Consider the following 12,327-nt stretch of genomic DNA (forward strand, 5'->3'; position numbering starts at 1 on the left):
TAGAAATTTATCTCCAAGAAACAATAAATAAAATCTATATGTATATATAGCGATTGAAAGAACATTAGCAACTAAAAAAAACCAGTGGCAATGCAAAAGTACGAGAAAGTTACATAAATGGCTGAATGAAATGCTGGCATGAGTAACGTAACAGTATTTATAAAAACACTTGTACTTTTATATATGCAAAAGATATATGAAGGCTAAAGAGACTGCAAAGTTAACCTTACTTAAAATCAAATTTTCATTTTAAAACTAAGCTCCAACATAACTACAATGTAACGAACACATATTTTTTCTTAAAATTTCAGGAAACCCACCTCCATTAAAAACTTAATATTTTTTATTCAAATTGTGTGCAAAAGCCCATAAAATTATTATTGCAAAGTTTTAACCTCAATTACCAAAATTTACCATGAGGTCAACAAACCATCTCCAAAAAGTGTCTATCTAAAAAAAAAAGGGGGGGGGGGGTGTGAGAAAAACCCTAGTCCATACAGAATCATACTGTTTTATCTGGTAAAAATACTCCTTTTGTTAAAAACAAACTGGATTTTTACCATTTTGAGGCATTATGAATAAATAAATGTATTCAGTTCAACAAGTTACTACATCCATTTTGCCTTGCACTGTGAGACATACAAAGGAAGCATTTGTCCTACCCAGGCCATCAAGGAACATAGAGAAGAATGTCTTACAGGAATGAAACAATTGACACTAGACCAAAGGAAAATAATAGAAAGCATTATAAGATGCTAAACAAAACTAATGACCAAAAAACTATGGAACAGACAATAAATGCTGTGGATTATGAGAGAAAGGAGAGTTTTATTCATTCATTCGTTCATTCACCAGTCATTGACTGCTTTCCTATGTGCAAAGCACAGTTCAAGATGCTGGTAACAGCACAAGGACAGCACATATTCTCCAAAATCTACATAAGCATACCCTCTTAGGGTTACCTAAGAGCTGAACATAGGACAAAATGATTTAAAATAAGTTTACAATTCAGAGGTGAGGAAAACAAATAAGTGAATATAATCACATCAAATAAGGGTAAGTGCAATGGGGAGAAATAAAGCAAGTATCTACAATTGGTCTAAGAAGCTCTGAATGAAATGACACATAAACAGAAATCTTGGACAAGATTTGTTTAGGGAGAAATTTATTTTTAATACTTTGTCTTCTACCGCTACAAAATGGTCTCCCATCTATTCATGTCTCTTATTTCCCGCAATGGAAATTTTGTTGGCATTTTTCTTTTCTTCTATATTAGGCTGGTGTAACTCTTACTCAATTCTAGTTCCAGAATCCCTTTGCCTCATCCTAGCCACTACTATCTTTTAACCAAAGGACAGAATGCTTGCTGATGAAGTCTCTGCTATGCCTTCCTGCCCGCCTTCTGAGATCAGGGAGGAATACCACTTCCCAGACCAAAGGGGCCTTTGACTTCCTTCTAAGAGCTGAAAGCAGAACACAGTAATGTAGAATAAAGCACAGGGCAGCACGGAGCCTCTCACAACACTTCTGCTGAATATCCAGTAGCTGATCCACACAAGGGCACTGCAGGATGCCTGACTACAAGAAACACACGCTACTTCCCAAGACTCACTCAGAACCTTATCTGCTGACTTCCTCAGAAAACTGAAACTAGACTATGACCCACAGACTTTATTCAAGCTACCTTCTCCAGTGAGATCTGATTCTAGAGTCAGGTATTTTGCATAGAGGTTAAGATGTCACTTGGGATGCTCACATCCCACATCACAGTGCCTAGTTTTGAACACTAGTTCTACTTCCAATTCTAGCCCCCAGCTTATGTGTACCTTGGAAGGCAGCAGGCTCAAGCATTTGGGTATCTGTACCCCTACGAGAGACCCAAATTGAGTTCCTGGCTCCTGGTTTCAGCCTGGCTCAGCCCTAACTATTGTGGACATTTGTAGAGTGGACCAGTGAATGTAAAAGCGCGCGCTCTCTCTCTCTCTTGCTCTCTTTCTGCCTTCCAAATAAATATTTTATAAAAAATTTAAAGCGAGATCGTATCAATTTAAAATATCTACACGGGCCGGCGCCGCGGCTCAAAAAGCAAACAATCCTCTGCCTTGCGGCGCCGGCACACTGGGTTCTAGTCCCGGTCGGGGCACCGGATTCTGTCCCAGTTGCCCCTCTTCCAGGCAAGCTCTCTGCTGTGGCCAGGGAGTACAGTGGAGGATGGCCCAAGTCCTTGGGCCCTGCACCCCATGGGAGACCAGGAGAAGCACCTGGCTCCTGCTGGCCGCGGCGGCCATTGGGGGGTGAACCAACAGCAAAGGAAGACCTTTCTCTCTGTCTCTCTCTCACTGTCCACTCTTCCTGTCAAAAAATAAAAAAATAAAAATAAAATATCTACACACAGTTTCAATCTTTACCAGAGAAAACATTAGATCCTTTCATGGCAGACTTTATAATATTTGGGAAGAAAATACATTTGTGTCCTTCTAAGTGTTTCCATTTGAAAAATCGGGATCTAATTTAAATTTGGCCGGCGCCGCGGCTCAATAGGCTAATCCTCCGCCTTGCAGCGCCAGCACACCGGGTTCTAGTCCCAGTCGGGGCATTGATCCTGTCCCGGTTGCCCCTCTTCCAGGCCAGCTCTCTGCTGTGGCCCAGGAAGGCAGTGGAGGATGGCCCAAGTGCTTGGGCCCTGCACCCCATGGGAGACCAGGAGAAGCACCTGGCTCCTGCCATTGGATCAGCGCGGTGCACTGGCAGCAGCGCACCTACCGCGGCGGCCATTGGAGGGTGAACCAACAGCAAAAAGGAAGACCTTTCTCTCTCTCTCTCACTGTCCACTCTGCCTGTCAAAAAAAAAAAAAAATTTGCTTGGGAATGAGTCTAATACATCTCCTACAAAAAGGAAATATGGGGCTGGTCTGTGGCGCAGCAGGTAGAGCTGCTGCCTGCAGTGCCAGCATCACATATGGGCACCAGTTTGAGTCCCAGCTGCTTCACCTCTGATCCAGCTGTCTGCCATGGCCTAGGAAAGCAGTGGAAAATGGCTCAAGTGCTTGGGGCCCTACACACGTGTGGGAGACCCAGAAGAAGCTCTAGGCTCCTGACTGCCTCAGCACTGGCCGTTGAGGTAATTTGGGGAATGAACTGGCATATGGAAGATTCTCTCTCTCTCTCTCTCTCTCTCTGCCTCTGTAATTCTGCCTTTCGAATAAATAAATCTTAAAAAAAAAAAGGACATATTCCCTTAAAAGAACTGAAAACAAAATGTTAAAGGCACTAAAGAATAAGATGATTAATTTCAATTATGTCAGCTGTGAGCTAACAGAATTGATATCAGAAAATAGCCATTCTATTTATTTTGAACAAATTATCTTCTTTGTATCAACTTAATTGCCCCAATTATTTTTATTAAATCTAATTACATTTTAGTAAAGTATATATAGTTATCACTCATCTAAGAAAGAGTTATAAATACAAACAAGTTTTTTTAAATAGAAGAATTTATAGAAATTTTAAAAACGATAATAGGGGTGGCAATAGGAGGGTATGGGCTCAACACCCAGCTCCAGCTCCTATTCCAGATTCCTGCTGTGCAGATGCAGACTCTAGGAGGCAGGGGTGAAGACTCAAGCAGGTGTGTTCCTGACATTCTAATGGGAGACCTGAAACGAGTTCTCAGCCCCAGGCTACTTGCTTTACCTCACCCACCCTCCAGCTGCTAAGGCATCTGGGGGTTGAATTAGTGAACAGGAGCCGCTTGCTTTCTCTGTCTCTGTCTCTCAAAAATAATTCTTATGTAGACTTGACTTTGTAGCAGTTTAAGTATTCTACATAACCACAAAAACAAACACTATTTAATTGTATTTACTGTTAAAACATAAGACATGCAGATAAACTATTTCAAGTGATTCTACAACACAGTAAAATTCGATTGTGAATCCTTAGCATGATACACCCTAAGAAGAAAAACAAAATACAAAGACACATTTAAATATTTTCTTTCAGTAAAAAATATTGTTGATTTTTATTCCATCAAATCAACCAAGACTTGGAGGGATGGCTGATTTCAAGTCTGAACCAAGAAACATGTTTAAAATAAGCCTAGAGGACCCAAAAGCTACTTCCTACTAAGGACAGGTCAAGGCAAGATTCCTGACAACTTTGGAGAGGCACCAAAGGCCCAAAGAATGTCACAGACTGGATCAACTCTAGGATTTAAGAGATCATAGACATTTTCTTAATTCCATTAATCACCCTTGTAGACTATTATATAAACAACTTATGATTTTTTTTTTTTTTTTTTTTTGGACAGGCAGAATTAGACAGAGAGAGAGACAGAGAGAAAGGTCTTTCTTCCGTTGGTTCACCCCCGAAATGGCCACTACAGCTGGCGTGCTGCGCCAATCCAAAGCCAGGAGCTAGGTGCTTCCTCCTGGTCTCCCATGTGGGTGAGGGCCCAAGGGCCTGGGCCATCCTCCACTGCACTCCCGGGCCACAGCAGAGAGCTGGACTAGAAGAGGAGCAAGCGGGACAGACTCCGGCACCCCGACCGGGACTAGAACCTGCGGTGCTTGGGCCCCTGCAGCCATGTGATAGACCCAGAAGAAGCTCCTGGCTCTTTGCTTCCGATCAGCCCAGCTCCAACTACTGAGGCCATCTGGGGAATGAACCATTAAATGAAGACCTCTCTGTCTCTCCCTCCGTCTGTAACACTTTCAAATAAATAAATCTGAAAAAAAAAAAATTAAAAAAGAAAGAAATGAACCTGATGGAAAGGGCTTGATAATAATCAGGCGGGCTTTAGGCCTTGTAAATTCAGAGGCCCAGACCTATATCTCTTCACATAGGGTACATCCTAAGGGAGGTGTGAACCTCCTGGGGGAAGGCACCCTGTTGACTTCGATTACCTAGCTGGCCTGGGAAGAGAACTGGCCAGGTAAAGGCAGGTGGCATCTCTAACAGGAAATTTACAGTTCTGCCTGCAATGTTGCTGACCCTACTTGGCCATTTCCTCAGCTGCAGTGGTCACTTTGGAAGCTGGGCTGAGTGAAGGGTTTTTCAGCTTAGAGCCAATAAGAACTGTGGCTCTGACCTGGTCATCCTTCGACTCCAGGGCAGGTCCATTTCCAGTGATCCAACTCTTGGCAGAGCTGCCAGGGCTCTTCACAAGCTGACTTCTGCTGAAGCCCAGGCTTACCACATTGAAAACCACTGCAGTGGACAGGCCTGTTGGGTCTTCTTGATGGCAGATCACTCCATTAATAGGCCTGCCACCTATCTTTACATTGCTCCTGAGGCCTAGCTTTCTCTTCATGCTGGTTTTTGTTAGAGTAGACCAGAGGACGCAAGTCAAGGGGGTGCTCAAGTCCCATCTCTAATCTTCGGTGGCCTAAACTAGAAGTCTGTAGTTACAGGCATGTTATACAATGGTTTATGTTGAGACAGATAATGCCCGTCAGGAAGTTTTAAAAGGGCCTGTTCCTGAACACGTGCTTTTTTGGTCCTTCTCTCCTGCGCTCTCTTGGCTCCTCTCCTCCTCTAGTCTCTCTTCTCCCTCCTCTGTCTCTCTCTCTTATAGTCTCCTTCTCTCTTTCCCTTCGCCGTCCCTTCACTCTGGTCTGTTGGGTGTTCCCCAATAAACACTTTCCCTTAAAAAAAAAAAAAAAAGGAAGAAAGAAATGACAGAATTAAACACTGCCTCCTATGAAAGAATTCTGAAGCAAGCAAGCAAGTTTGATTTAGGAAATGCAGAAGATAGAAAATGTTACACTACAGCATGGAAATGAACTAAAAGCAAAATTCAGATTGTGGCACTCAAGGGCAAAAAAAAAATCAGTTCCTTCAACAAATTTCAAGGGAAAAAAACAGAGTATGAGAAGAGGTAGGGGAGGGGAACCTGTGGATTAAAACTCTAACATGTAGAGTTTTTCAAAACACAATTTTAGCAAAAATTCAGAGGTGTGGGGCAGGAAAGCAGTGGTGAAGAGGGCAAGAAGGGGGAGAATGAAATTCAGTAATTCTTCACATTTTCTGAATAGTTGATGACATTACTGGAAGCATCCACAGCTTGGTAACCCCAAATCCCATATTACAATGTCAGTTCCAGTGCTGACTACTCCAAGCTTCGGATCCAGTTTCCTGCTAATGTGCCAGGGAAGCAGCAGGTGATAACCTAAGTATTGGGTTCCTGCTACTCATGTGGGAGACCTGGATAGAATTCCTGGCTCCTGGCTTGAGCGTGGCCTAACCTTGGCTATTGCGAGCATTTGGGTAGTGAACCAGCAGACTGAAGATAATTCCTCCCCCCAACCCTGCTGCACAGCCTATCAAAGAAATAAATCATCATAAAATAGAAAGTTGTTGCTTACTTTTTAGCTGGTATAATGGAATGAAGATTATGTCTGATAATAAGAATCTCATATTTTAGAAATGTATTATGAAATATTTACAGATGAAATCATGTATCTGGAATTTGATTAAAGTCATTGGAGAAAAAGGGAAAAAGAATATAGATGAAGTATATATAATTTGCCACAACTTGATAAACGTCTAACCTGGGTATTGTGCTATTCCTTCTACTTTAAATGTTTGAAATTTTTCATTTTTTTATATATATATTTTTTAAGATTTTATTTATTTATTTGAGAGGTAGAGTTACAGAAAGAGAGAAGAGACAGAGAGAAAGGTCTTCCATCCACTGGTTCACTCCCCAACTGGATGCAATGGCCAGAAAGGGGTTGATCCAAAGCCAGGATCCAGGAGCTTTTACCAGGTCTCCCGTGTGGTTACAGGGGCCCAAGGACCTGAGCCATTTTCCACTGCTTTTCCAGGCCATAGGCAGAGCTGGATCAGAAGAGGAGCCGCCAGGACACAAACTGGCGCCCATATGGGATTCTGGCACCACAGGTAGAGGCTTAGCCTACACAGTGCCGGTCTTCCCATTAAATTTATTTTTTAAAACCACAATTAAAATTCACTTAGACAATAAATACACTTGCATTTCTCAAGTAATGCCAGTAGGGAACTAAAGAGCCAATAGTGTACTATTTGTTTATGTAACTAATCCAGGATTCAGAGAGCCATACTGGGGAAGGGTTTGGCTAGGAGGTAAAGACGCAGCTTGGAACACCAGCATCACACATGGACGGGCCTGAGCTTGAGTCCCGGCCCTGTTCCTGATTCCAGTTTTCTGCTAATGCCCATCCTGGGGAGTACCAGGTTATGACTTGAGTGCTGGGGTCTCTGCAGTCACATGGGAGTCATGGGCTGAGTTCCTAGCTCCTGGCTTAGACCTAGCCCAGCCCCAGCTGTTGTAGTTATTTGGGAAATGAACCAAGAGGTAAGATACTTCTCTGACTCTCTCCATTTCTGTGCCTTTCAAATAAATAAGACTTTGCAAAAAGTTTCACATGACGGATATAATATTGGATCAACATACACATGGCCGTTCAATTAAAAAAAATACACAACTAAGTAGTAAGAGTTTTAATACCCTATTTTATAGGTGGATATATACATTTTATATTTATTTTGTGTTTATATTGATTCTATAATGAAAATAGGTAAGGTAGGTATTAGGCCTTACATGATATGAAGAAGAATCAGATTCTGTCCCCAATATTGACAAACTACAAAGGCAAAATACACTTTAACTGTAACATAAAGGTGATAAATGTCAAAATAAAGAGATTTGCAATGTGGGTAATACAGAAAAATATAATGCCTACAGAGCTTAAAAAATTTTGAGATGCCTTTCCAACTGTCTTTAAAAGGTTGCTTTGCAGTTTGATAACAAAACTCAACCTCTTTTCTTTACAATTCTTTCTGCCAAAATGGGTGTCATCAAAGAACCAATTACTAACCTTGTACATCAAAGTTTTGGTAATTTCCAAAAATAAAAACTCTAGGTGAATAAAGATTCCCCAAGTGATCCAGGTCCTCAGGAGCATCCCCTAGGGAAAGTGCTCTGAGACCCACTGCATCAACGGCAGACTGAGAGGAGGATGTGCTTCCCAAATATAACCCAACACTAAAGGCGAGTTACACTTTTATACTAAATACAGGTTAAAATTTCATTTATAAATGGCAACAAAGTAAGAATATGACCTTTACTCTTCATGTACCAGTGGTGTGGGATGAATGTACTATTCAGGAATTTCCAAAATACACTTATTAAAATCACCTATAAATAATCACAAATACAAAATGATTTTGTGACAAAGGGACAACGGCAGCTAGATGGCACCAGCCATAAATTACAACAAAATGACACATGATCAGCCTTGCCAATACCCAAAAGAACAAATGAAAAAGAAAAAAGATCAAACTCTTCAAAACTATTCAATTTTAATAAAAAGTGAACAAACCTATTCTCGTGGGATATTAAAATTACCTGTTTAGAATCATTTCACGCTTTTATAACCTTTCATGTTAATACAGGAAATAACAGAGATCAAAAACTATCTGTTGTATATGTGTTGATACAGAAAACCTGACTGGATTTCTCTGGGGTACCCAAACTCATCATGTCCAAAATCAAATTCATCACATACCCCTAAGATCCCTTACACTACCTTATTTAAAGGAACGCACAGCAGCAGTCATCTGACCTACCAGCTAAGCCTCTGGTTAGGACACCTGCTACCTGACTCTACCAGCCTCTCGCTCACGCAGACTCTGGGAGGAGAGTGATGGCTTGAAGAGTTGGGTTCCTGTTACTCATGTGGGAGACCAAGTTTGCACACCTGGCTCCAGCCATTAGAGGCATTTCCAGAGTGGACCAACCAAGAGATGGAGCAGAGGAGGACAGGGTTAGAATTAGTACATGCTCTCTTTCTAACTCTCAAATAAATAATTAAAAGAACCAGGTAACAATCTTCCTCCTTTGAAACAAGCATTCTCTCAGTCTTTTCACCCTCTTCCTAGACACAATGCATTCTCTGCTTCCACAGTAGTTATTTATGCAGATCTACCTCTTCTAATTCAAAAGCTTCTTTTTTTTTTTTATGATTTATTTACTTATTTGAAAGGCAGAGTTAGAGCAAGAGAGAAAAGGAGAGACAGAGAAAGAGGTATTTCATCCATTGATTCACTCCCCAAATGTTCACAACACCAGGACTGGGCCAGGCCAAAGCCAGCAGCCAGGAACTTCTTCCAGGTTTCCCACATGGGTGCAGGGGCCCAAGCACTTGGGCCATCTTCTACTGCTTTCTCAGGCCCTCAACAGAGAACATTAGAAGTGCAGCAGCCAGGAATCAAATGGACGCCCATATGGGATGTTGGTGCAGCAGGCCACAGTGCTACACCCTCCTCCCCAACACCAAGCTTCTTTCATTGACAATTTACTGCTGTCTATGGAGTCCCGACAATAGGGACTACCTGCTATTTCAACGGTAAAACATAGTTTATGGCCTCAAGAAGCTCATAGTCTCCCATCAGAAAAGAAACAATGCATATCATTATAGAACAATACGATAAAATGATAGCTATCCATCAGCTAATATGAGACACTAGGGAGGAGTCTATCTTCTGACCCAGCTGGAAAGGAGGGGGGAAGTCAATCAGAGGAAGCATTTTAGAAAGGGTGACAGCTGGTATGAGTCTCAAGAAATAACCAGACTATAGCCAGATAAAGAGAAGGGTAACTGATAAAAAGACAACATTCATTTACAATTAATGAACTTAACAATATACAGATGCAAGAGATATGACAAGATGACCCAACTATGTCCACTCAGTCTTTTCCATTCAAATTTAAGATGTACTCACAGTAGCTTACTATCTCATCAATATAACAAACAACTGAATATGAAACCAGTAGGTGTTAAATGATGTAAAGATTTATGGTTCATGTTCCTATCACAACCTCCTGTCCACAGCCTTGGGAATCATGTTATCCTACCTATTTTTCACTGCTTGAACTCCAAGCTGGTCCAGGTCTGCTATGTGTATCTAACACAAAGGCAGCTAATACACTGTTTGGCAGACACTGTATTTTGTGAGACCTCCGTACGACAGGGATCTGAAAAGTTATAAACTACTGCCAATCAGTGGGTAAACATGGAAAAACATTCTGGAGCTGGTACAGTCATTTTAAGAGGACATTCAGGTCAATGAGTAGTCAAGAAGGCAGCTCAGAGAGACTGAAAATTAAGCTGAGATACACTGAAAAGCCAAGATGAGAGTTCTGGCTACTCAGATGGAGAAAGTGAAGGTCTCCATCAATTTATGAGTTCCAATAAAAGCAGCGGCATTCCATTTTACTTCCATGGATGCCCCTTCTTCCATGAAGTAATTGAAGTATATTTCTGTTCCTTACAATCAAGAATCCCAACTGGCAAGATCCTAAACAAGATGAGATAAATACCAGCAATAGGTAGGTAAGCCCATTTTTAAGTCACTATCCACTATGCACTCTAACACAGGAGCAGGCAAGAATTGATTTCTCTTCCTAGCTCTGCTCCAAGACATGTGTCTCTCAACCTTTGTTTACTCACTTCTAAAAGAAGGAACTATGGCTGGCATTGTAGCGTTAACAGGTTAAGCTTCCACCTGAAACACTGGTATCCCATACGGGTGCCAGTTCAAGATCCGGATGCTCTACCTGTTCAGATCCAGCTCCCTACTAATGCATCCAGGAAAGCAGCATAAGATGGTCCAAGCGCTTGGGTTCCTGCACCCACATAGGAGACCTGAAAGAAGTTCCTGGCTCCTGGCTTCAGCCTGGTCCAGCCCTGGCCTATGCATCCATTTAGGGAGTGAACCAGCAGATGGGAAGATCTCTGTCTTTCCACCTTTCCCTATAACTCTGCCTTACAAATAAATAGAAAATAAATCTTTAAAAAAAAAAAAAAAAGAAAGAAAGAAAGAAAAAGGAACTTACTGTAGATTCCCTACGCTTCAACGGTTTAAAAAACTAACATGGGACGATAGTGTGCCATGTATGTGTATGTGTACATGCACATACAACAAATTCAAAGACACCTTCTTAGAGCAAACTCTTTTGACAGCTCTTGTGAATTTCGATCACAAGAGTGTAAATCTGAAGCATAAAATGTTTCCCTCCTTAGAATCCTTGGGTCTTATGTAAATGATCTGGCTACTGAGCTCATTATTAAAGCTACTAGATGCAGCATTACTAGAAGCAAATATAGTATGTAAAAATATGAACTGACTTTACAACAAACAACATACTCACTTTATGCACTGTCCCCCTTTTGAACTACTCAAAAATGCCTACCTTAGGGCCGGCGCTGCAGCGCAGCGAGTTAACACCTTGGCCTGAAGCGCCGGCAACTCACATGTGCGCTGGTTTGAGTCTCGGCTGCTCCACTTCCGATCCAGCTCTCTGCTGTGGCCTGGGAAAGCAGTGGAGGATGGCCCAAGTCCTTGGACCCCTGCACCCACGTGGGAGACCTGGAAGAAGCTCCTGGCTCTGGACAGGCGCAGCTCCAGCCATTGCGGTCAGTTGAAGAGTGAATCATCTGATGAAGGACCTCTCTCTCTCTGCCTGCCTCTCTTCTGTGTAACTCTTTCAAGTAAATACATAAATCTTTAAAAAAAAAAAAAAAAATGCCTACTCTCCATACCTTAAGCCACTTTCTGAGAGATTCCTTAGGCACAGATAAGCACGCTCTGAATCACAGGACTGACCCCTACCACACCAAGCCACAGTGACAAGTTCAGATTTCTACAACCAGATTAACAGCCTACTAGAAAAGCTCCATCAAAACACTGGTAGCATAGAATAAATTGCACCAACCAGATCTTATCTTGGGTGACAGGGACAGGAAGCAAGGAGACAGGAAGCAAGTGTCAACCAAAATGGCATACCACCAGCATAGGAAATGACAAAAGCTTAATGCTGGAGGGTCACAGGATAACCCAGGAAGTAAATCTGTATTGTAAAAAAACTAGCAATTTTCATGTATTCTACAAACCTACTAGTAGGTTCTAAGACTAAAGTGAAAAAATGATGACCTTTGGATTCTTTCTTCAATACAATACCATACAGGTCTATATCTATTAAGACCTTTTTCTGGGGCTGGTGTCATGGCACAGTGGGTTAAGACACCACCTGTGATGCTGGCATCCCATACAGGTGCCAGTTCAAGTCCTTGCTGCTCACTTCCAATCTAGGTCCCCACTAATATGCCTGAGAAAGCAGTGGAACAATGGCCCAAATGCTTGGGTCCCTGTACCCATGAGGAACACCAGGTAAAGCTCCTCTGCTGGCTTCAGCCTGGCCCAGCCCAGCCCTGGCTGTGGCAGCCTTTTGGGAAGTAAAACAGCAGATAAGATATTCTCTCTCCGCCTCTCAAATAAAATACGTTT

General features: G+C 42.0%; 1 protein-coding gene across 8 annotated transcripts in view; it reads right to left on the reverse strand.

The window, feature by feature from the left end:
• The window catches only part of SNX13 (sorting nexin 13), a 138,194-nt gene that overhangs the window by 88,597 nt on the left and 37,270 nt on the right, over positions 1–12,327 (reverse strand). The gene's annotated exons all lie outside the window — the stretch shown is intronic.

Source organism: Lepus europaeus, chromosome 20 (assembly GCF_033115175.1).
Source record: "Lepus europaeus isolate LE1 chromosome 20, mLepTim1.pri, whole genome shotgun sequence".
NCBI lineage: Eukaryota > Metazoa > Chordata > Mammalia > Lagomorpha > Leporidae > Lepus > Lepus europaeus.